Here is a 21,569-nt window from a genome sequence, read left to right on the forward strand (position 1 = left end):
AACAATCCTTTCGGTAAATAAGATTTTCCTAATATCCAACCTAAACCTCCCCTGGCACAACTTTAGCCCATTCCCCTTCATCCTGTCACCAGGCACGTTGGAGAATACACCAACCTCCACCTCGCTACAGCCTCCTTCAAGGTACCTGTAGAGAGATAATGCAGAGGTCATGGAGCTTCGTTGTACACAGCACTGCCAAGTCTCCAGCTGAATTAAACCTGTTTGTTCAGGGGGTCGGATGACTGGAGGACAGGACAGAGATAGGGGGTTTGAACAGTTCTGGAAACAGAGAGCAACAGATACCGCTTACGGATTTATTCCACGTACTAGCTTTTGAAGTATTGAGAAAATGCTGTGTCCCTCAACCTTATTCATTTCTTTTCCCCTAGAGGGTGAGCATGAGGATGTAAAATGCAGGAGGGCTGTGCATTTTTTTTCTTAAATGCTAATTCATTTTGCATGAATACTGTTGACCAGATGCCTTTATTATGTTTCAGTAACACAACATTTATGCCTAAGCTGCTAATGTTAAGCATTTGACTGTTATATATCTATATCTATATATATATATTTAATTTTATTACTTCCAAATACAGATGGCAAATGGCAGAGCCTGTTTTTCCAGCCTCTTGAATGTATCTGCTGTCTCCTGCTGTTTCGTTGTGTCAAATCTGCCCTCTCCTCTCACATCCTGTCAAGGTCATTTACAGATTTAAGTGTCAGAGCTTAGGTTACAGAGAACTGATCTTCAATGCTAAAATGCTATCTTTTTCTTTTTTATTATTCCTTTCATATGAGTAGTGAACACACATCGGCTAGGCCAAAAATAAATAAATAATAAATAAATAAGCTAGTAAATACAATCCTTTTAAAAAACTTATTTGCAGTAAAACTTGAGGTCAGACCTGTTTTACCATACCTGAACTAATCTAAGTAAGTTTGCCTCATGATAAAATTAAAGCGCTTCAGTTGTCTTTGCTCTATCTGCTACCCAGTGCCTTGCTCTGAATACCTGCCCAGCTGTGAGGTCCGGACCACACATAGCTCTATGAATCAGAGCTGTGACCACATAAAATAGGGGCCCTCGTGTCCCTAGGGGATAGTTCAGTGACCATACAAAGCATGGGCAAACAGGCAGCATTATGTAGAGAGCAGAGAGCAAGGCAGGAGGCAGCTCGGCTGCTGTCTGGATCCATCTTGTGACTGTGCCTTAACTGCAGCCTGCATCTCCAGGCCTCTTTCAAGGACAGTGTAATGGCACTTCCAGGGCCCATCGTCACTGCGATTTTTGTTTGTTGCTCTGTTCAATAAGGCTTTCAGGAGGTGATGGCCTTTTCAGCTTGGAAAAGAGGTGAATGAGGAGGGATCTGATGGATGTGTACAGTAATTGCTGTGAAGCACGTGAAAGGAGCAATGATTTGCTCTTGCAAGCACTAGGGTTGCTAACTGACAGTACAGCAGGCTTAAAGCAAACTTACCTTCCATGAATAATTATGTCCTTTATAATTAAGCTGTAGTAGTCATGGACCTAAGATGCTGTTCTGGACAAAGTCAGGACAGTCATTAACTACCTATAATTGAGATAGAGTATGGTGGTTTTATACAACAGGCCTTGAGTTACACAAACCACACTGGCCATATTAGACCTTGGGACTTGTCAGGCCTCACCTGGTCTTTAATCTCTTAACTTAGGTTTAATGTCACACAGCTGGGACTTTCAGAAGTCAATATGAGCAAAAATGTTAATCGACTCACAGACAGTGTAAGGAACTAATTAGTTGTAGTGAGAGGTACTAACAATGTGTGTTAAGTGGGGGCAGGAATGTGTGAGATGGATCCAAGGAAGTGCTAATGGAGAAAGTGTTCTGTGTACCTGTAGTGAATTAGGGGACCTAAGTCCTCAGCCAGCTGCACTGCCCCCCCAAGTTTTGTTCCCAGCCAGTCTAGCAAATATTGCAACTGGTTTCCCAGCCAGTCTGAATTTAGAGTAGATAGGTTTATGACATAATATCACCTGCTGCACTGTTGGCGCTAATGTCACCCCAAAATTTCTTGATTGCTCTGCTGAGTGTGTGTCAGGGCAAATGCTTTAAAACTCGGCAGTTTTAAATTTGCCATGAGGCAAACTTACTGAGATTAGTTCAGGTGGGGTAAAACAGATCTGGTCTCAAGTTTTACTGCAAATAAGTTTTTTTAAAGGATTTTAAAATTTACTGGCCTTTTTTTGTTTGTTTGTTTTTTCTTTTTTCCTAGCTGTTATATTTTAACTACTCAAATTAAAATAATAATTATAAAAAAGAAAAAGATAGCATTTTAGCATTGAAAACCAGTTCTGTGTGAGCTGGCTGTGTGAGCCACATCCTTTCTTTCTTGCCATTTCTAGCTATTGCAACATTTCATCAGAAATGTGTTGTATGAGCCCAGTTTTACACACGTGATGGAAGTGATGATAAGTAAGTGGGCAGGGGAGTGCTTCTGTGAATGATGCTGTTTCTCTAAGAAAATATCTTACAGCTTCTACCTCTGAAAGTTTCTTAAAATTTGGAAAGTTTGATATTTCCTTGCCTCTTAATCTTTCAACAAGAACAGCTATGCAAATAAAAATATTAAATGTATAAAATAAATGAAAACTCTGAAAGTTACAAAACATATTTGTTTTAAACTGCAGACCTGTTATCACACAACTTCTGGGTAGGTTTGACCCCAGACAAAACTCCATTTGATTTCTTAAAAAGCTCCAGTAATCCTTCTATTTTATTAATAGAATTTCACAATCGTAAAGAAATCCCCCAAACAATTCCTTCTGTTATTGTTGCAAAAGGTTCCTCTGTCCAAAAAAACTAGTTAGCAATTGCATACTTGATGGTACTATATTTTAAGTCCCAAGGATACATTTAATGTAGCATTATCCTTAGTTTTATTCATGTGTGTTCTGTTTTGGTTTTCAAAATACTTAGAATTATATCTGGGAAAAAAAAAAAAAGGTATTACTAGTTATGGCTGCCATATGGCTGCAAATGTTCAGCAACCTGCAAGCTGAGTTTTGGTGGTTTTTATTAGCATATGTGCACAGCAATAATAAAACATAAATAAGCATACGTCCTTCAGTAGAGATGGAAACAAGCAGCATGCAAGTGGTTTCCGTATGTAAGAATTACAAGGACCTTCTGCTGTGCTCCTGTCTCTCTGTAATGGCTCATTCTCATTTCAACAAATTCTTTTCCTTTTTCCTCTCATAAAAAAAGAGATTTTAACAAAAGAAACAATTATGTGGAAGTTGGACAGCAAGAGCATTAAATCATTTTGTGTTGTGCATAGATGCACAAAAGCCTGGGGAAGAACTAACTGCCAGGGTAGGGCTTTGACTTGTATCATTTTCTTGCAAATCTTTGGTTACAGTCGCTGCATTTCATTTTAGACCTATTTACAAATCACTTTGAAAGAGTAAGCCTTGAAATGATTAAAATATTAAAGAATGGAAATAAAATGTTAAAGTTATGCTATTTTTTCCCACAGAACATCTTTTACCTTTAGCTTGATCCGTCAGCTATTGAAGTCAGTGGAAAAGCTCCTAGTGATTTGAGCATGTCATCACGCGGTATTTATAAGCCAAGAAGTTCACAGTTTGGGTCTGGAGCAATTCTTGCTTTCAGTAGTTTTGCTGCTGTGTTCTTCAATGCTTATGATGTATCTAGAATATCAGTATTGAGTCCAGATGAAAACTCCCGGATTTCACAGCAGAAAAGCCCAAATTTTTGTGTGAGTCAGTCACAGGAAAAATGCAAATGATTTGCTGTACTAAAATAACACCAGCAGGCAGAGAGTAAATTCTAAATTGTTAAATTTTTCTTGATTATATGACCCTAACAAAAAAGTACTGTAGTGTAAGGTGTATGTGACAAGTTATGTGATTAGAGGCTCATCTCCATGAACCCAGAGGAGCAGTGACAGGTGGTGAAACTCCAGTCACCAAGTCAGGGAAAACACCTGGACCTGGGTCTATAAAAGGAGGAGGATCAACCCCTTGTCCAGGTTTGAAATTCAGCAGATGAGTTAGTGGGGCTTTGGGTCACCCTGTCAGGGACATCTGAATCATTATGGAATGCACATGTAAAGGAACTTGGGATTATGCAAAGTTTATTATGAAATGTTTAGAGTAAGGATGGGGAAAGCTGGGGAAAAGGAAGATCAAGGTGATTTAAGGAGTAACAAATGTGAAAAGATGGGGAAAAAGGAACAAAAGGAGCCAGTTGTAAGGCTGCTGTTCAGTGCACTTTTCATGCCCTGTATGTGATCACTGCAGCCTGTCCTCTCTTCCTACTAAACTCCATTTCTAACTATTTTCCTGGGTGAGGGGCTCTCTGTTCTTTGTGCATGGGCATCTAAGTCCCAGTGGCTGAAGAGGGGACCGTGAGTCACAGGGGCCATGCTTCTGTCACAGGGGCCCAACAGCTGAAATGACAGGAGGGTGTGGAGGTTTACAGGCCAGCAACTGGAAAGAGGGACAAGGGCTGTAGGTGTCTGGAGTGGTAGCAACTGGAGAGACTGGAGTGCATGAATACTGTGTTGATGTGTACGTCAGTGTGTGCAATTGTTAATGGACATCAAGCTCTACTAGCAGGATAGTAGGATACAAGGCTTGGGAGCCAACTACTGGAATAGACATCAGTCTGGCCTAGATACTGGAGAGACCAGAGCACACTGAGTGTTGGCTATGGAAGGAACCAGGAGGTCCAAGGCATCTTATGGAATGACCCATGGGATCAGGGCTCTAAGAGAGCTTGTTTGCATGTGTGTTTGTGCATGAGGCAACTAGAAGACCCAGGGATGCAGGAGGCAGGTACTAGAGAGCCCATCTAAGGCCAGTTACCAGAGAGATTCACAGGGTGTGTGCCCCGGTGTGCACACACATACATAGAGGGTCTGAGTACCAGCAGCTGGTGTGGGGCTGTGGCCTTGGGGGCTTACACATCCAGGTGCCAGCAAGTGGAGGAACCAGAGGACCCAGAGTCCAGCTTACTGGATAGACTGAGTGCCTGGGAGAAGCTACTGGAGGGATCTATGTTGTATAGATATATATGTTCCTGCTAACAGGCTTTCATCCTAATCAGCCTGACAGGGAAACAGGATGCGGCTGTTGGTGCTGTTTGTGATTGTGAGTGCTGTGTTTTCTGTCTGGGTTGATCTGCATGGCCAGCCACGTGTACTGTGCACCTACTGACAATACACGCTCAGCCTTGCTACTCACTGGACCTAGGGAAGTGGCAGCCTCACCTCCACTGCCCAACAAGATTCAGTAAACCACAGTAATTATTGTTGTTTGGGCATTCTGCTGGTAGCAGATCTAGAAAGAGAGGCTGTTTTTTCAAGAAGGAAAAGAGGATAAGCACCAGAAAAGTATATCAGAAAAGAACATGGAGAAGAGGAATAAGGAGAAAAATAAAGACTTCAGAAAGACCTATTCAGAACTGTAGAATATTCACTTTTATATATACTGTATATATGAAGACTTACTATATAGCATACAATAATATGCAATAATTTTAAAAATTATTGTAAATGCTATTGACTGGAAGATGCTGAAGCAAGAGAATAAGAGCATGTCATGCTTTTAAGTAGCATAAGTTATTATATATCTTCACAGGGGAATCTACAACATAATTACAAGGTATTCCAGGATGGAGAGTCTATTCCTTTGTGCCTTAGGACTATACTAGTTAAAGTGTCTGAGTATTGTTTATCATCTGGAGCCTAGAGCTTTTATTTACTTCAGAAAGCTGCCAAAGAAATTCTGCATCACAGAACATGTACATTTTATATGTGCCTAAAACACACAGAGGTAGCAATTCTTTCATCAAGTAACTTCTTGTTAATTAGAAAAAAAAAAAGTTTTTTTCCTACACTTTGCTCATTTGAGTGTGTAAACAGAAACCTGAATCTCAAATGGCCTGGCCCAGTTGGCATGGATGGGGGCTGCAAATCTTGCTGGGATAGCATTGGGTTTTATGACACCCATTGTCCTCACTTCTTTACCTGAGCTAATTAGACAAGATTCACCCACAGTGAGAAAATTCATGGTGAAGAATGAAGTTTATGATAGTAGCATATTCTTTCCAGTTTTAGGTGCAGGGTCCTGTGAAAGGGATGTTGCCCCAGGGTGACCTCTGTTGTGGTTCTTCCATTTGTGCTGAAGATAGTATTGGATTTATGGCTGGCCACCTTTCCCTTTGACAAATTCTGCATTTTAAAATGTTGTCTTTAGTGAATAATGTAAGCTTAAATTTTAATGAATTAAGCTCTTATGACTAATACTTGAAGCAAACTTGTTCTGACACGAGGGTTAGATCACAGAAGCAAGCGTTTACCGTGTATTATGTGCATTAAAACAGTTGCCATGTTTCTCTCTGGAGCTTTCTGGAATGAAACAGGAGTGCATGTGTGAGGTAGGTCTAGAGACATGCCCCAACTACTTGTTTGTGTTCTGCAGAATAGACAGTGTCCAAAATGTGTTATATTAATTGTGCTTAACTAGATGAACTCTGAAGTTATGTATACCACTTCTAACACTACAGATACACTACGCTACTGCAAATACAACGTAGAACTATTTGGCATATGCTGGGTTTCTTGATGTCTATCAGCCCAGCACTAATATTCAGGAACTCCTGTAACATTTCTAGTAGGAAAAAAGGATATGTGGGTAGGAGACCTGCTGTTGGCCTCAAGACTTGCCTGTTTTGATAAATTGGCACTCAGAAGTCTTCACTCTTGTTAAACTATTGCTGTGTTCAGGTGCACTTGTTCCAAATATGTGATAACCTCATACAGCATATGACAGATGCCACAATAATGTTTAAGATTATTGTCATTGTGGTTTCTTCTGCCTGGTATGTATTAAATTTGGATGGTATAATATCTCTTGTGAAATGGAACACTAGTAGATAACTTGAAAATTTGGCACTGCAATTTTTTTCCTATCAAACTAATTTCCTTTAAACCTGTATGTTCTAGAAGTGGCATCAATCAGATCTTGTCAGCAGCACAATGAGGTACCTACTGTATATTGTCAGTGGAATACCAATTAGCCTTTAATTTTACTGCATGTCCAATCAAAAGAGCTATTGCTTTCACATGATGGCAGAAGGTCATTAAAACAAATGATCTCGCTGCCAGACAATGACAACAAAACCACAGCTCAGTAGGTAGCATATCTGCTATTGGGCACTGACAGCACACTAAATGCTGGGCTGCACCGATTTTTTCCATTCTGACTTGTTTCAGGTGATCTGAAGGCCTGAGAGCTATAGCTAAAACTTGCTCTTCTAACTTAACCTTTTAAGGTGCAATATTATTTGCCTCAGGCACATAAGTACACAGGTACTTTTAATGTCATAACTGTCAAATTCTGTAGTTCTTTCTTTGCTTTCAGCTGTCGCTTGCAGTTTTAGTTCTTAACAGTCCCTTCTAGAAGAAACAGCAATCTGTCCTTTAGTAAACTGAATGATTGTTCCCTAACCCCATGAAAATGAGTGCTGGTGAATTGCTTAACATGTCATCATTTTCCTGGGCTTAGTCATCTGGATTCTTTTCAGTCTTTCACTTCTCATTCTGGTGTCAATCACGACAAATTCAATGATTTCTTCTGTTCTGGACATCAGAGAATTTTCTGATTCAAACTATGTAAAAATTCTCTTATTCCTCACCTTACTCAGTTTTGAACTTTCTTCTTGTAAGACAATCACCTGGCTTCCTTTCTTTACCCGGAGAGCAAACTACGTTTCAAAATTCCAGAGTAACCCAGTTGCTACAGTAAAATTGGAAGTTGCTACTCACAATTCTGAGTCAATCAGCACAAAGTTACTAAGAACATGTTAATGCTTTTGCATCCAAAAAATAGCTAATCTCTCCATACGGATAACAAATGCTATTTACCCAACCATTTATGCTGTCAAGATGTCTGTACAGAAGTAAAAGAGAGAAACAGAACTGGAAGTAGAGCACAAGTGACAGCAAAAGAACTCTCCTATTATATATGTATTTCAGGCCAAAATTTTGCCTTTTCTTTTTTCCTTTTTTCTTTTTTTTTTTTTTTTTCCTGTGTGGCATTGCTCCACGGGTTTTGCTCGACAATACAAAATACAATCAACACTGAGAAACATTGCAGAGATGCTGCACTGATAGCAATCAAAGTAAACAAATAAATAAATAAAATGTGTAATAGTCAAGTTTAGGCATCCAGTTTGTGTTTTGTTGTTGTTTATACATGCATATATTTTCAGACTACGCTTTCTGATTGCTTGTTAGAAAGCAAAACTTGCACTTATGGCAAATAGTCCCATGACAGGTTCTCAGCATATCTGTAAGTCAGGTTACACAAGAGTATCCAGAAAATGAGCATTACATAGAATCGTAGCATCACTAAGGTTGGAAAAGACCTCCAAGATCATCTGGTCCAACCATCCAAAGATCATTGACCTGATCGCCACATCTCTTCCCCACCCTCCAAAACTTAGAAGAGTTTATTTTCCTCAGAGGGTCACCGGAATATTTTTAACAGGGAAGAAAAAATGATGTAGAGGTTACACCAGTCAGTTGTAGTCTCTGAGCCTCTTGCTGATAAGCAGCTCCTTTTGTAAGTGGTGCCCTGAGAAAGGATGGTGCCTCCAGTCCCCCAGTCTCAGAGATCTACAGGTGCACGAAACCATTGCCTATACCATCTGCTCCAACCAACCACAGGAAAGTGTCCTGACTTGAGGACAATGTGCTAACACAGTGTAGCAAAGCTCTAGTAAGTCTGTCTTTCCACTGGCATATATCCTTAAAGTTTTACTTGAAGCCATTGACCCAGTGCCCAAGGATTAACTTTGACTCATTGTTGCAGGTTGGTGAAAGGATGGAACAAAAGTGAAACTTGAAGTGAGAGAAGTCCTGTGAAAACTGAAGTGAGAGAAGTCCTGTCCTCCAGGGATAGTGTTTTAACTAAAAATATAGCGTTGGGAAAAGGATAAAGGTATATTTTCATCATCTTGTGTCTCACACCACTAACTGAAATTTTGTGGATTCAGAAAAGCCTTCAGGTATTCTCTGTGCTCTGTCTCCTGAGCAGTTTCAGATTAGATCATAAAGAGGAGAGTGGAGAGATGTAAGAATTTTCATGAAATGTATTTGGTAGAGGGGACTTAATAAATACCCATTGTGTATTCATGACTCCATATTTAATTTTGCTTTCTAAAGGTTATTTTAAAGCCCTAAAGTACAGTTTATTTAATCATGTCTTTGAAAGAGAATTTCAGTGTTCGTGTCTTTAAAATACATTTCTAGCTCTTGCAGTTGCAGTGGAAAAAAAGGAAAAAAAAAGAAAAAAGAAAATTTGATCCACATGCACCTTGTTACTTCAGAAATGAGCAAAGAAAAGAGAAGGCCAAGGATCACTAATTCACTAATCATAAGTATTAAAAACAATGAGCCAAATGCTGAAAGCGAACCTGTATGGCTGAAAGTCTATACTCTTTTAAGAAGAAAATAATAATAAAAGTTATCTTCTGATGTCAGAGATACATGTCTGGTTTCAGTTTCTTTTACAACCATGGTCCCAGAAACTCAAAATAGACTTTTTCAAATAACTCAAAAAGCTGAACACTGGGTATTTCTGGACTGTATTTCACACTTCGTCATGTATTTCTTGGCTCATGATAAAACCTCCACAATTGCTAGTGCTATAGTCCTAAGCCAGAGGAGGCTCCTATAGAAAGAAACAAAGGGCAGAAAAATCTAATACTGCATTTACGGTAATGGTTGCTGTATGATTTCCTGCAAATGCTTCTCTTGTAACTTTGTCCGATGACCTGCATATGCTGATCTTCTTTTCTAACTACTTTCTGCTCCTTAAGAAAGGCATTTCTTCATCTGAGTTTTTTAAAGCAGTTAACATGCCTGAACACAACAAAAATATTCCTTGCACATGCAACTGCCATTTTTTCTATTAGGGAGGAGAAAAGGAAAGAACAGGCTTTACATACTTAAAAATACCCAAAATATTCCATTGTACATGCAACTGCCTTCTTTCCTTTGGGCAGGAGAGAAGGGAAGGATAAAAGAGAGGTACCAAAAGGCACGTTAGTAATGCTTAATTACTTTGCAGGTAGCTTTGTAAATACAGGTGGTAAAGCACAGGTAGCTTTGTAAAGCACAGCTGCAGTGTTGCACTGATGGCAGGTATGGACATGCTCTCTTGCACTCTGAGGAAGCAGCTTATGAACTTGCTCTCGTCCAAAAGCCTGAGACCCCCTTAGCAAGTCACCGAGTCAGAGCTCATGTATCCAGTCTCTCAAAGCAACTAGGGGGGATTTGGTGCTGTATAGCACAGTTCGCCAAGAGCCCAGGCAAAACCTGCATCTGCCTGCAACATTGCACAAAGATAAACTCTTCTCTGTGGACAAGCCATCTCACATAATGCTAAGTATGCTAAGTAGGTTTGGGGGCTGAAGCTAATTGAACTTAAGTAGTGGAATGTGTAAGCACATGTACGTGAGTATAAGCATACATAAATACATACATAAACATACATATGCATAAAATGTGTTCCTGAAATGCTTAGAATAATTTGTTGAAGATGTAAAGGTATGACTTAAGTTGACTGTACCCTCTTGATTACAGGTCATATCTTAGTGCCAGCTGCAAGAGAGGGGTTAACCACAGAGTAGATGTTACTGGAAATCTGTTGTAGCACCAAAATAATGGAAGCCCCAGTGTTTGATTTTGTGCTTTCTAGCAACTGAAATTCATCTTGTGCCTTAGCCAAGAATCAAACTGAGTGGTAGGGAAGGGTGATTGTAACAATTTTACAAAACTAGCCAACAGCTTGTTGCTTGTGAAGTAGCACTAATGCTATGTTGGCAAAGTAGCCATAGAGATGAATCAGACCATTAACTCAGAACACACATAAAAGAATTAGGTGGATAAACTGATATTAACCTGGCTACTGAAGTCTGACAGCATCCCTGGGCTCTACACAGCTTTGTCCAGCAGGCTTTTGATCAAGCCTTTTGTAAATAGGTGTACATCTTTTCTTCTCCATGGTAGCTACTCAGTTAACTCAGTTCTTTGGTTGCCTACCTGCATACCAGCAGCTGTGGACATCAGTCGTTCTTGCACTTACTAAAGTGAGATAAACATACAACAGTGCTACAAGTGGAAGAGATGGAAAACTCTGTTGCCAATGGAATAAAGAAAACCAAATTTAGAATATAGTGCCATTTAGGTAATAACTTAGCTTCCCAAATTTTACTGTAAATAACATTGCAAATCGTGAAGTAACTCACACTTTAATCATCTTTTTCTATGATGATAACTTTGTGGTTGGATGCATACGCTACAACTAAGTCCACATAGGATGTTGTTCATTTGAAGCTGAGGCACAATTCTGGGACAGATTCTCAATAATTATTGTACTATATGTATATGTACTGTTCATTCTAATTATGGGCAGCTGAGAATGCAGCTGCAAAATTGTCATATCATTCAGTATATACTGTTCATATTTATTACTGGCAAAGTCTTTTTATTTTTAGAATACAGTATTTTAAGCTCTCTATATTCCTTGTGTCTATCCACACAATGTTTTGAACATTATGTTCAAAACCTAAATTTTAGTTTCTGGACACAATATTTTTATATTTAGGGGCTTTTTGTGGAAAAAAAAATAATAATTTTGAATTAAGTGAATGCTTATGAGAACACGTATACAAGTATTTTAACAAGGCAAAAGCTTATAATTATGAACTGAGAAGCAGAGAGTTTATCAAGTCTACCATCTTCCTTGAAAACACATAAAAAGTAATCAAAGGCAAAAGCCAAAGAGCAGCTTTAAAAAGTTGCTTTGTTTTAAAACTTCAAAAATGGTAATTCAAAATTTGAGTGGAAATTCAAAAAAGGATATTAAATTCTTCAGACTTGAAGATACGTTTCCAAATAAGGAAAAGAGATACATATTGCCTACCAGAGAAGAAAAAAAGCTGCTGTGAAACCTTAATATTTTGGACACGGTTTTCTTGCCGAAACCTTAGTATCTTTTACTGAATTAATGTCTAAAATTCAGTTTTCTTTAAATCTTCCAAAAGATCTGTGGTGTCCTTAAACAAATCTGAAATAGTTATTTTAACTGAAAGTTTCTTCTCTACTATCATAGAAAAGCAGACAAACAAACAAACAAACAAAAACCAGCAAACAATTCTTTCTCCTAAAGACATCCTTTGCTTTGGTACTCATGTGAATATATAATTTTTGACACCACCATCTAGAAGGTTGGATGTTTATAACACTTCAGACTTCGTTCTCTAAACGGGAGATGTTTGCTACCAAGACTATTTTACTGTCATGCGGTATGTGTTGATGCAAATATGTGATTCTAAATTCTTTTGTCATTTTCTCTCCATATATTTTTTTATAAATCACAGCTTTGGTGTCTCATGACACCATTTACTGTTTAATTTGAAACCTATCCTTTGTTGTTGTTGTTGTTGTTAGTTTTTTGTTTTGGCTGTGAGAAATATTTTCTGTGGAAAATTTTGCTAAAATTAAATGTTCTGGTAAACTGATGTGAATGGGAACTTTATATCAGTAAAAGATTTTGGGGGGGGGGATGTGAATCAGAGGCTTGTAAATCTTTGGTACCTTTTCAAATTAAATGTAAGCACCATATTTCCAATCTTCAATATAGATAGCTTTTAAGAACCATACATTCAAAATTTTCAAGGATATTTCTTTTGGAAAGTGATTGTCTGGCATAATTACTTCATTACTATATAGGCATTCTGACAGAAGGAATTGCAGCGTCTAACCCAGTTTTACTGCTTTCTGAAATAAGGAAAATGGTTAGATCTTCAGCAACTCCAGTTCCTTCATGATTAGCTGCACATTTCGGAAGCTTGGCAAAAGAGTCTTTGGGTTAGATAGGTGCCTTTATTGCCATTATGAAGAAAATCTACATCATTGGCAGCATTGTAAACGAATGATAATTTTCTCCATGTATTATATGGTGTTCAGGTTTTTCACTTCCTGCACAAACCCTTGATACTTGATAGCACTGTGTGTACATCAAGAAGGTATCGTGGTTCTTCATTTTATACAGAATTCAAGGTCTGAATGGATCATGGGCAAAATGAATCTTCCTCTTCTCCTCTTTAAAAAGTTTGAAAAAGAATAAGAATGGGTCAAGTAACATATTCATTCTGTACCTTACTTCTTGTCCTCACTGTGATCTCTACCCTTTTCTCTCCCTATTAATAAACAATGCTCTTCACAAAGGATATGCACAGGCTGGAAAGTGAAGACATCTAGGGTGGATACACAAACCACCCATGAAGTTATACTAAGAAAGCATTCTTAAAGATTATTCCTTGTTTAGCCCACTAAAACAAGGTTTGTAATGCATAAACGAGACTTTAAAAAGCCTCTTTGTACCTGTGAATAAAACAGCTGCGTGGTGCGGTAGACATGCTGGAGGGAAAGGATGCCATCCAGAAGGATCTGGACAGGATTGAGAGGTGGGTCCATGCGAACCTCATGAAGTTCAACAAGGCCAAGTGCAAGGTCCTGCATCTGGGCTGGGTCAATCCCAAGCACAAATACATAGCTGCCTTCCTGTACCCAAAAGGGGCCTACAGAAAAGCTGGCAAGGGTTTATTTGTCAGGGAGTGTAGTGATATGACAAGGAGTAATGGTTTTAAACTAAAAGAGGACAGATTTAGATGAGATGTTAGGAGGAAAAATCTTCACTCAGAGGGTGGTGAGGCACTGGCACAGGCTGCCCAGAGAAGCTGTGGATGCCCCATCCCTGGAAGTGTTCAAGGCCAGGCTGGATGGGGCTTTGGGCAACCCGGTCTGGTGGGAGGTGTCCCTGCCCATGTCAGGGGAGCTGGAACTGGATGGCTTTAAGATGCCTTCCAATCCAAACCATTCTCTGATTCTGTGATTCTGGGATTCTGTAATACCTAATTGTTGTAGAACTCAATTAGAATGAAAAACAATTTAATCTCCTGTCTTAAACTAATGTCATCAAAAACCTCTTCAAATTTCCCAATGTATGTTACACTAATATTTATTCTTCTAACACCAAGATGCTACTGATAGGAAAGTTTCTGACTGGAAAGGTTCTGAGGAAAAAAAAAAAAAAGAAGAAGAAGAAGAAGAAAAAAAAGATTAAAGAGATAGCAGGCTGTTATAAATCAATCTGACATTTAGACAAATCTGAGATACGCTAGTCAGTCCATGCATCACAATGAGCAATTTCTGTCTGATAGCATGACAAGATTTTGGTCAATAAAATCACAATAACAATAACTTGAATACAGAGTGGATTTCCTGAATGTCAGGATTTGATTTTCATAATTGTCATGAAGGTGTCAAGAAGCTGTAGAGCTGCTATATATCGTATCCATATAATGGAGAGGATCACTGAGAAATAACCAAAACTCACTGGCCATGAAGTAGGCAGGGGAGTTCTGTAAATGTAACTGATGTGATTACATCAGCCCAGACTTGCAACAAGAGATGAGATGACTTGTAGGCAGACCCCACTACCTGTTCTCGGCATGCCCATAGACAACTGCCATGAGGACAGCACGGCATTCTTCAGGAAAACACTTTTGTACCTAACAAATCCTCTGGACATTCGTGGTGGTGTTTTACCTCACAATGGATGTTCTGCTTTACATATATTTTATGTTAAATCAGTGATTCTTGGAACACTTGGGAAGAAAGCATTAGTACTAGGGCTGTGATAAGACAGCAATCAAATGTCTAGCTGCTAGTTACCAATCCAACACCTATGAAATAATATAATACAGAAATAAACACAATAAATGCAGTAAATGTAGTTCTGCAAGATAAGAGTATTAAAACATGGCTAAGATAATTTGAAACATAAGCTAAATTTGTGTAGTGTTTTGAGTCCCAGAAGTAGCAAGTACATTAAAGAACAGCAAATGATTACAAGAAGTTATCTGAAGTATGAACAGATAAAAAAAAAACTTTTGTTTCAGATTATATTGTTTATGATATGTACTGCATACTTAGAATACCATTCATATCTAAATGAACACACTATTTTCAAACCAAAGCAGTTTTAAATTAGTGTAAAGCCGTACTTAAGTAGATTCATTGTGTTGAGGAAGGCACACAAATTCCTGGAAACTAATACGAATGAGCTAAAATAGTTTTCTGTTGACTATTATAAAAAATTTAAACTTGTGGCCAAAAATTCACTCATCGAGAAATCCTTTCTTTGATTAATTTGTTATTTATGGTGGCACATCTGAAAAGACATAGCTTGTGATGTTTCTTCATCTGTGTTGTTTTGTCTTCTGTACTGTCGCTTTATTGCCTGATATGTTTAACACATTTTTCTTCCCTGGAGTGTCCCATCTGAGGTCACCAAATCAGTTTCAATTTTATTTAATTGAATATTATAATTCTCATTTGTAAGTATGTGCTCTGGCCTGCAGAATTAATAAGGGACAAATTGCCAGTTACATTTAGACACAGAAAGATTCAGAGAGGTGCACTAAGTCATTTTTCAAGTGTTCGAGCACTATGGACACAATTTGTAGATTTCAATGTGAGTGATGCATATAACACACCGAGGTGCATCTGAAAGTCCAGATAAACCCTTTCCTACCTCTTTAGGTTTAAAGTTTCAAAAATTTTTACGAGCTTAGGTGAAACAACTACTGGCATCTTTTTACCAGTTCATAACTCTTTGGGAGATAGTGGTAGGTCTTCAGATATCCCATTCTCTGATGTGTTCATGCTTCTCCAGAAATTCAGAGCTAACTGCTTTTTTTGTATAGAAGAGCAACTTTCATTGCTATTAATTCTTAATTTTTATTATCTTTCTCATGGTTATACAATAGATACTGTTAAAAGCTATATTAAAATCCAAAAAGCAGAATTTCTTTGGACATTTTTTAAAAGCTTGTTCTTTACCCACTTCATCTTCTTGACTTATTTTGTAAGATGCTACAACAATTAAGTTTATTTCTAGCAATTTTATTTAAATAATGATCAATTTATCTTTACCACTAGTGTATCAGCACAGACTTTCCAGTAGTTTTGATAGAAATAACAGCCAGAAAAATATCAACCCGTAACTAACTTCATGTTATTTTCCTCACACTTTTTCATGTATGGGTTTTGCAGGCTGTATGTATTTGTATTTTTAAAACATTCTTGAAGTACAGAAATTAATTCACATAGGAGAATAAGGAAGTGGCATTATCCTTCTGCATCTACAGATATCACTCTATCTACTTTAGTCAAGGTTTAATTACAGTGTTGAAAATTCCTTTCTGCCCAGAAGAAAATACACATTTTAATAGATTGTTATTCGGAAATGTCTCTTGATGTTCATTGTTCACTATAATGTGCTTAACTTTATCTCATTCACTACATTCAAAATCCAGTTGACATTTTCCCAGTATTTTTGTTGCCTCAGGATCCAGAACTTGAAGTACTCGGGACCTTTCATCTTTTATTTTTGCCTTTATTGTAAAACTTAAGCCGGAATTTGATTGACTGTCTCTGTTTAGCTTTGACTGAAGCTAAAAAAATAAGAGACCAAGGGAGCCCTCAGAGCACTGAAGTCTGAACTTCCCAGATGACAGAAAAAGATGTGTTATTTTTCTCTGAAACATAAGAACTAGTTGCTTCAGTGAACTGTTTTCAAAAGCTAGTTTCTGAAACATATCTCAAGGAGAAATAGAAATTTTTCTCTCTTTCGACATTCTCAAAAGGTTAAACTGGAAAGGAAACTGCACATGTATTTGAGGTTCTGGTAAATAATGGGGGAAGGCAAGGAATGCTTTTAGTCAATACAAGATAAAAGTTTAGTAGTGCTTTTCAGTACAAAAATGCTAAGTGTTTAGAGACATGCTGCTTTCATTAAACCTGGATTGGGAAGGTGAAAAGATAGGCACTGAAGCAGATTACATAGTCACATTGCTTTTGTAAAGTGGCAGTAGAGAAAGGACATAATCATACCTTAATTGTACACAAAACACTTTTAAGACAGAAGTTAAAGTAATTCATTTCAGTGTTAAATGGGAAAAATCAGTATAAGTAGGAGATCTGAGGAGGTGGCCCAGATTTTATAACCTACATTCTTTATAGTCCTCAGTGCTCATGGGTGTTTATGTACCTGCCTCTCGTTTAACACCATCATCTCCTTGGTTGTTTAGGAAATAAAGCTTCTAAATAAAAATTTGAAGCATTAGTTCTCCTGTGAATCTGGTTCTGTACTTCGTTCAATATCCAAATATCTAGAAAATCAATATTGTCTGCCTTCGCTTTATCTCATTTCAATAAGGCAAGGGGATTATGAATCCCTGTTGAGGAATGCAGATGATCTGGTGAAGGTTTTTTTTCGAAGATTAAAGAGTAGAAGTGATATCTTCAAATAACCTTAATAGTAAATGGGAATGTAGCTTGGGAACTCAGATAAATGCAGAAATAAGTTTACAAGCAGTGTGGGGAAAGCAAGTGATAAACGGGCTATTGTAATAGAAATACCAAGAAGTATTCAGAAAATCCAAGTAAAAACTGGTGTTAATTTAGTAATTCTTTCATGCAGCTCAGTAATGTGTATAAGTCAGTTTCCACATTTATCACTTGAATCCATCATTGCCACTGACAGTTTGTCCACATATATATTTATTCTATCTTTTTTTTTTTTTTTGGCTGGATTTTGCTCAAGAAGATAATTATAGAATCCAGAAATATTACCCGAGCATGTGTCACTCACAAATGAACAGGAACTTCATTATTTTTTCGGCTGGTATTTAATTAAAATGAAGTCCACTTGATTGTTTTCATTGCTGTTTCTGCTTTCGCTTTTTTTAGCCTATCATAGTTTTTTCCATGTTTTACCCTTTGAATCTCAGATGATATATGTCTGATATTTAAAATGAGGACAATAATCTTAAACTGCATTCATGTTCCTAGAATTTCTTTTGTTCTGGTCTTTGCCCTCACCAGATAAAATGTCTGCATATTTACTATGACTGTAGTGTCATCTGTAAGTGTTAGTGTACCCAGCTGACATTTTAGTTAGCTCCTTATTTTGTCTTTTCATCACAACTATATATAAATCATCAGCATTAAGTTTAGAGTCAAGATTTTAATTTTATGCTACCATAATTTAGAAGAAATTGATTCATCTGGTAAACTACCTCATTTATATACACATTGTATAGTTTTTAAAGCAATCAAATTGCAGATCAGTTACTCTAGGTTTCAATTGTATTGGATTCACTGAAGCTTTAACTATTCACCCTAATTATTTAGAGACCCCTTGTGGATAGTTATGGCCTTGATTACGTACAGACACAGGCAGAATAATAAGTATAAAAAATCTTTTACGATATGTAAGATAAAACAAGGAAATATATATAAATCAAATTATACAAAAATTGGAAATGGATCAACTCTGTATGCCTGCAAAATTAATCCTTTGCCTTTTTCCTTCACTATAGCTTTGAATACACCTAGTAAAGTTTTTTCCACTATTTATTGATGGGAATTACTGTAATACCTTAGTTTATAAATTCCATCTACATAGCATTTTTCATCCTATTGCTCATAGGATAGTGATGTAGGTGTTAAACTAGAAACATTCAAAGCTGACAAAGTTGAATTAGCTTAAGAAATTTTTCAGCAAAATGCACATCACCAAACTGTGAGTTGTTCAAAGCCATTTTAGCCAGCAGTCTGCCTAGATGTGTGCGGCAGCATTTCCAAAGCAGTCATAGGTAGCAGGAAAAATTGTAAACTGCCTTGTGGAGTCTCCCCAGAGGTCTCAAAGAAATTATAGAGGGGAAGGTAAAATCTCCTTAGGGTCTACCCTAGGTATCCAGAAGCTAGCATTATTCAGAATGACTCTCAGAAAACACAACACACAGACTACTCTGAATGAGCTGTCTGTCCAACAGCACTTGAAATCCTGACATTACTATAATCTGTCTGCGTGTCATAGTTACAGATTCACAAGGGGTCGGTTGGTCTGAGTATTCTGTTGAAAAATACCTAGGATGGGTTTCTCCACCCAGAGTTGTGGGGAAGGTTGACATCATTACTTTAAGAACTTTTTAAGAACTTCCATTTTATAAGGAGACTGAAACTCTACAAGGACATAGAAAGTCATAGTTGTCTACATGTCTCTTTGCTGGCCTCCTCCCTCTCCCATGGAGGATACTTTCCACCTAATCCATAGTGATTCAGTTTTACTGAGGTGCTCAGTAGACATGGCATCATCAGAGTTTACTCAGATCTCTTGCTTCACCTTCCAGCATTATTTTTCAGAGAAGCTCCTCAGAAGTGGAATCAGAAATTTAGAGGGAACTCTGACTTGGTGGAAAAAGATCTGTCCTTATTTCTGAACCTCTCTCAGAGCCTACTGTTCCATCAAATACAATTTCATATTTGTTGCAACTGCTCTTCAAGTGTGTCTAGAGAAACTGAGGGAATGCTTGTTTACCTGGATAAATGCCTCTGTAAAAATACTTTTCCCTTTGCATACACAAAGAACGGAGCTCTTTCAGCTTCTTACATAGGAAGTGCTTTTCAGAAACTCTTGTAGAAACTCACTCATTTGCATTGCTATCCTCAATAAAATGCATCAGGATCTTCTAGTTCCAGTAGTCAAGGTGAGAGTGTGTTCAGCTCAACCTGTTTCCTCTTGAGATTAGCTTATCTCAGCTAGGGAATCTGAGGTAGGCTTACTTCACAGTGCTTGTCCAAGAAAATTTAAGTATTATTTCTCCACTTCTCTGCTTCTACAACTCAACCTTTGTGCTTGAACTTGTCAATTCAAAATACACATAATATTCACATTAAAAACAGACAGTTGCACATGGTACATTTAAAGGAAACATGGCATTTGCAACTCTAATCAATCTGTTGCCAGTCTTTTGCCTCTGGTGGTCATTCTAAGATTTCACCCCTGAGGGGGTGTAATGGATTTTCTTATGACATGCTTGTGGCCTGTTATGGATGTCTGGGTTTCCTCTGCTGGTTAGGACAAAATGAATTTTGGGATCTGTTGTTCTTTACCTATTTTTGAAATTTAGATAGATGCATAAGAATACGAAGATTTGGGGAGATGACTTTCTCTCTCTCTCTCTTTTTTTCTTTTTTTCTTTTTTTTCTTTTCTGTACAGGTGAATCGCTAACCCATAGGTTAATTAGAACTATGGCCTATGTAAAACCAAAGAAATTTATCTGCTGGAACTGGATGATAGCCTGAACCAGCTGTTTTGGAATGTGGATTGCATCATTCATGTCAATGAGTTGCCAGAACCAAAAGCCACTTCTCTGAAGCCTGTTCTTTAAGAGAATGCTGTGCAGATGGCTAACTCAACCTAAACACCAAGGAGCTAAGGAGAAAAGAAGTCTCTTGTTGCAACCAAGGGGAGAAGAGTCAACTTTTTCTCTTGAGAAGTATAGGAATGGCAATGGGAATGGGAATGCTTTCACACCTTCCTTTTTGGGCAGGAAAGAGGTGTCCCCTGTCAATGTCAAAATCTTTCCTGTGAATATCACACTAATTATTTTCAGTTTGATCCTCTTCATCAATGCAGCAGTTTTTCTAACATGTTTAGCCAAAATCACATTGAAATTCCATACATCTTTTCTTTTTAATGGCTCTAAGATCTAGTAGAACATGTTTAATTTAAAAGCATTACATTTTTTAGAATAGTTAAACTTTGAGCTCGGTTCTCATAATAATATATGAGGAATTTAAGCAGATAATCTATTAATACTAATGGGATTAATTCCCCAAGAGCAAGGGAAAAAACACTTCAAAAGCCTTCAGAAAATACCTTCTGCCTTTATAATGTAATTAACTTGCAGTTAAAGTTGCATTATACATTGTTAATTAAAGGGAAAAAACAGCACTAACATCTCCAATTAATTTTTTAATAATATTAATTTGAAGAAAATACCCATGCATCAATTTTCTTTAACTAAACATTTCAGGCAAGATTATCCCAGGTCAGAGAGAAGGGCTGAGGCAGAATGCCCTTCACCTGCTGTGATCAGTATAGGAACCAGCAAGATACACTCATGGAGAATGCTTTAAGGGCAAAGATGAGATGCATTTCTGTCTGTTATTTAGAAAGAGTGATGTCCTACATTATTTTCACAGCTGTCTATTTGATTCAAACTTCCTTTGAGTTTATGAGGGTTATTAAATTTTCTAAAGACTAGAGTGTAAACTCTTTGAAGCAGGCATGCTTCTTCGTGTTTGTACCATATCTGCCATAATGTAGATTCAATAAGAATACAAACAAACTTTGAAACCTGCCCCAGACAAGTAGGTTCAAGTTGAGGGATATGTATAAACTGCTACAGAGAACCCTAAAAAAGCTCTTTTGGGGGGATACCCTTTTTTCTGTCCTGTATCCACTTACAAGAATCAACCCAGTCACAGCACCTGTAGCACTGGCTTTGCAAGGATTTGTATCTTTTTTTTTTTTTTTTTTTTTTTTTTTTGTCACTTAGAGGCTGTACTGCCA

This window comes from Cygnus atratus, chromosome 2 (assembly GCF_013377495.2).
Source record: "Cygnus atratus isolate AKBS03 ecotype Queensland, Australia chromosome 2, CAtr_DNAZoo_HiC_assembly, whole genome shotgun sequence".
NCBI lineage: Eukaryota > Metazoa > Chordata > Aves > Anseriformes > Anatidae > Cygnus > Cygnus atratus.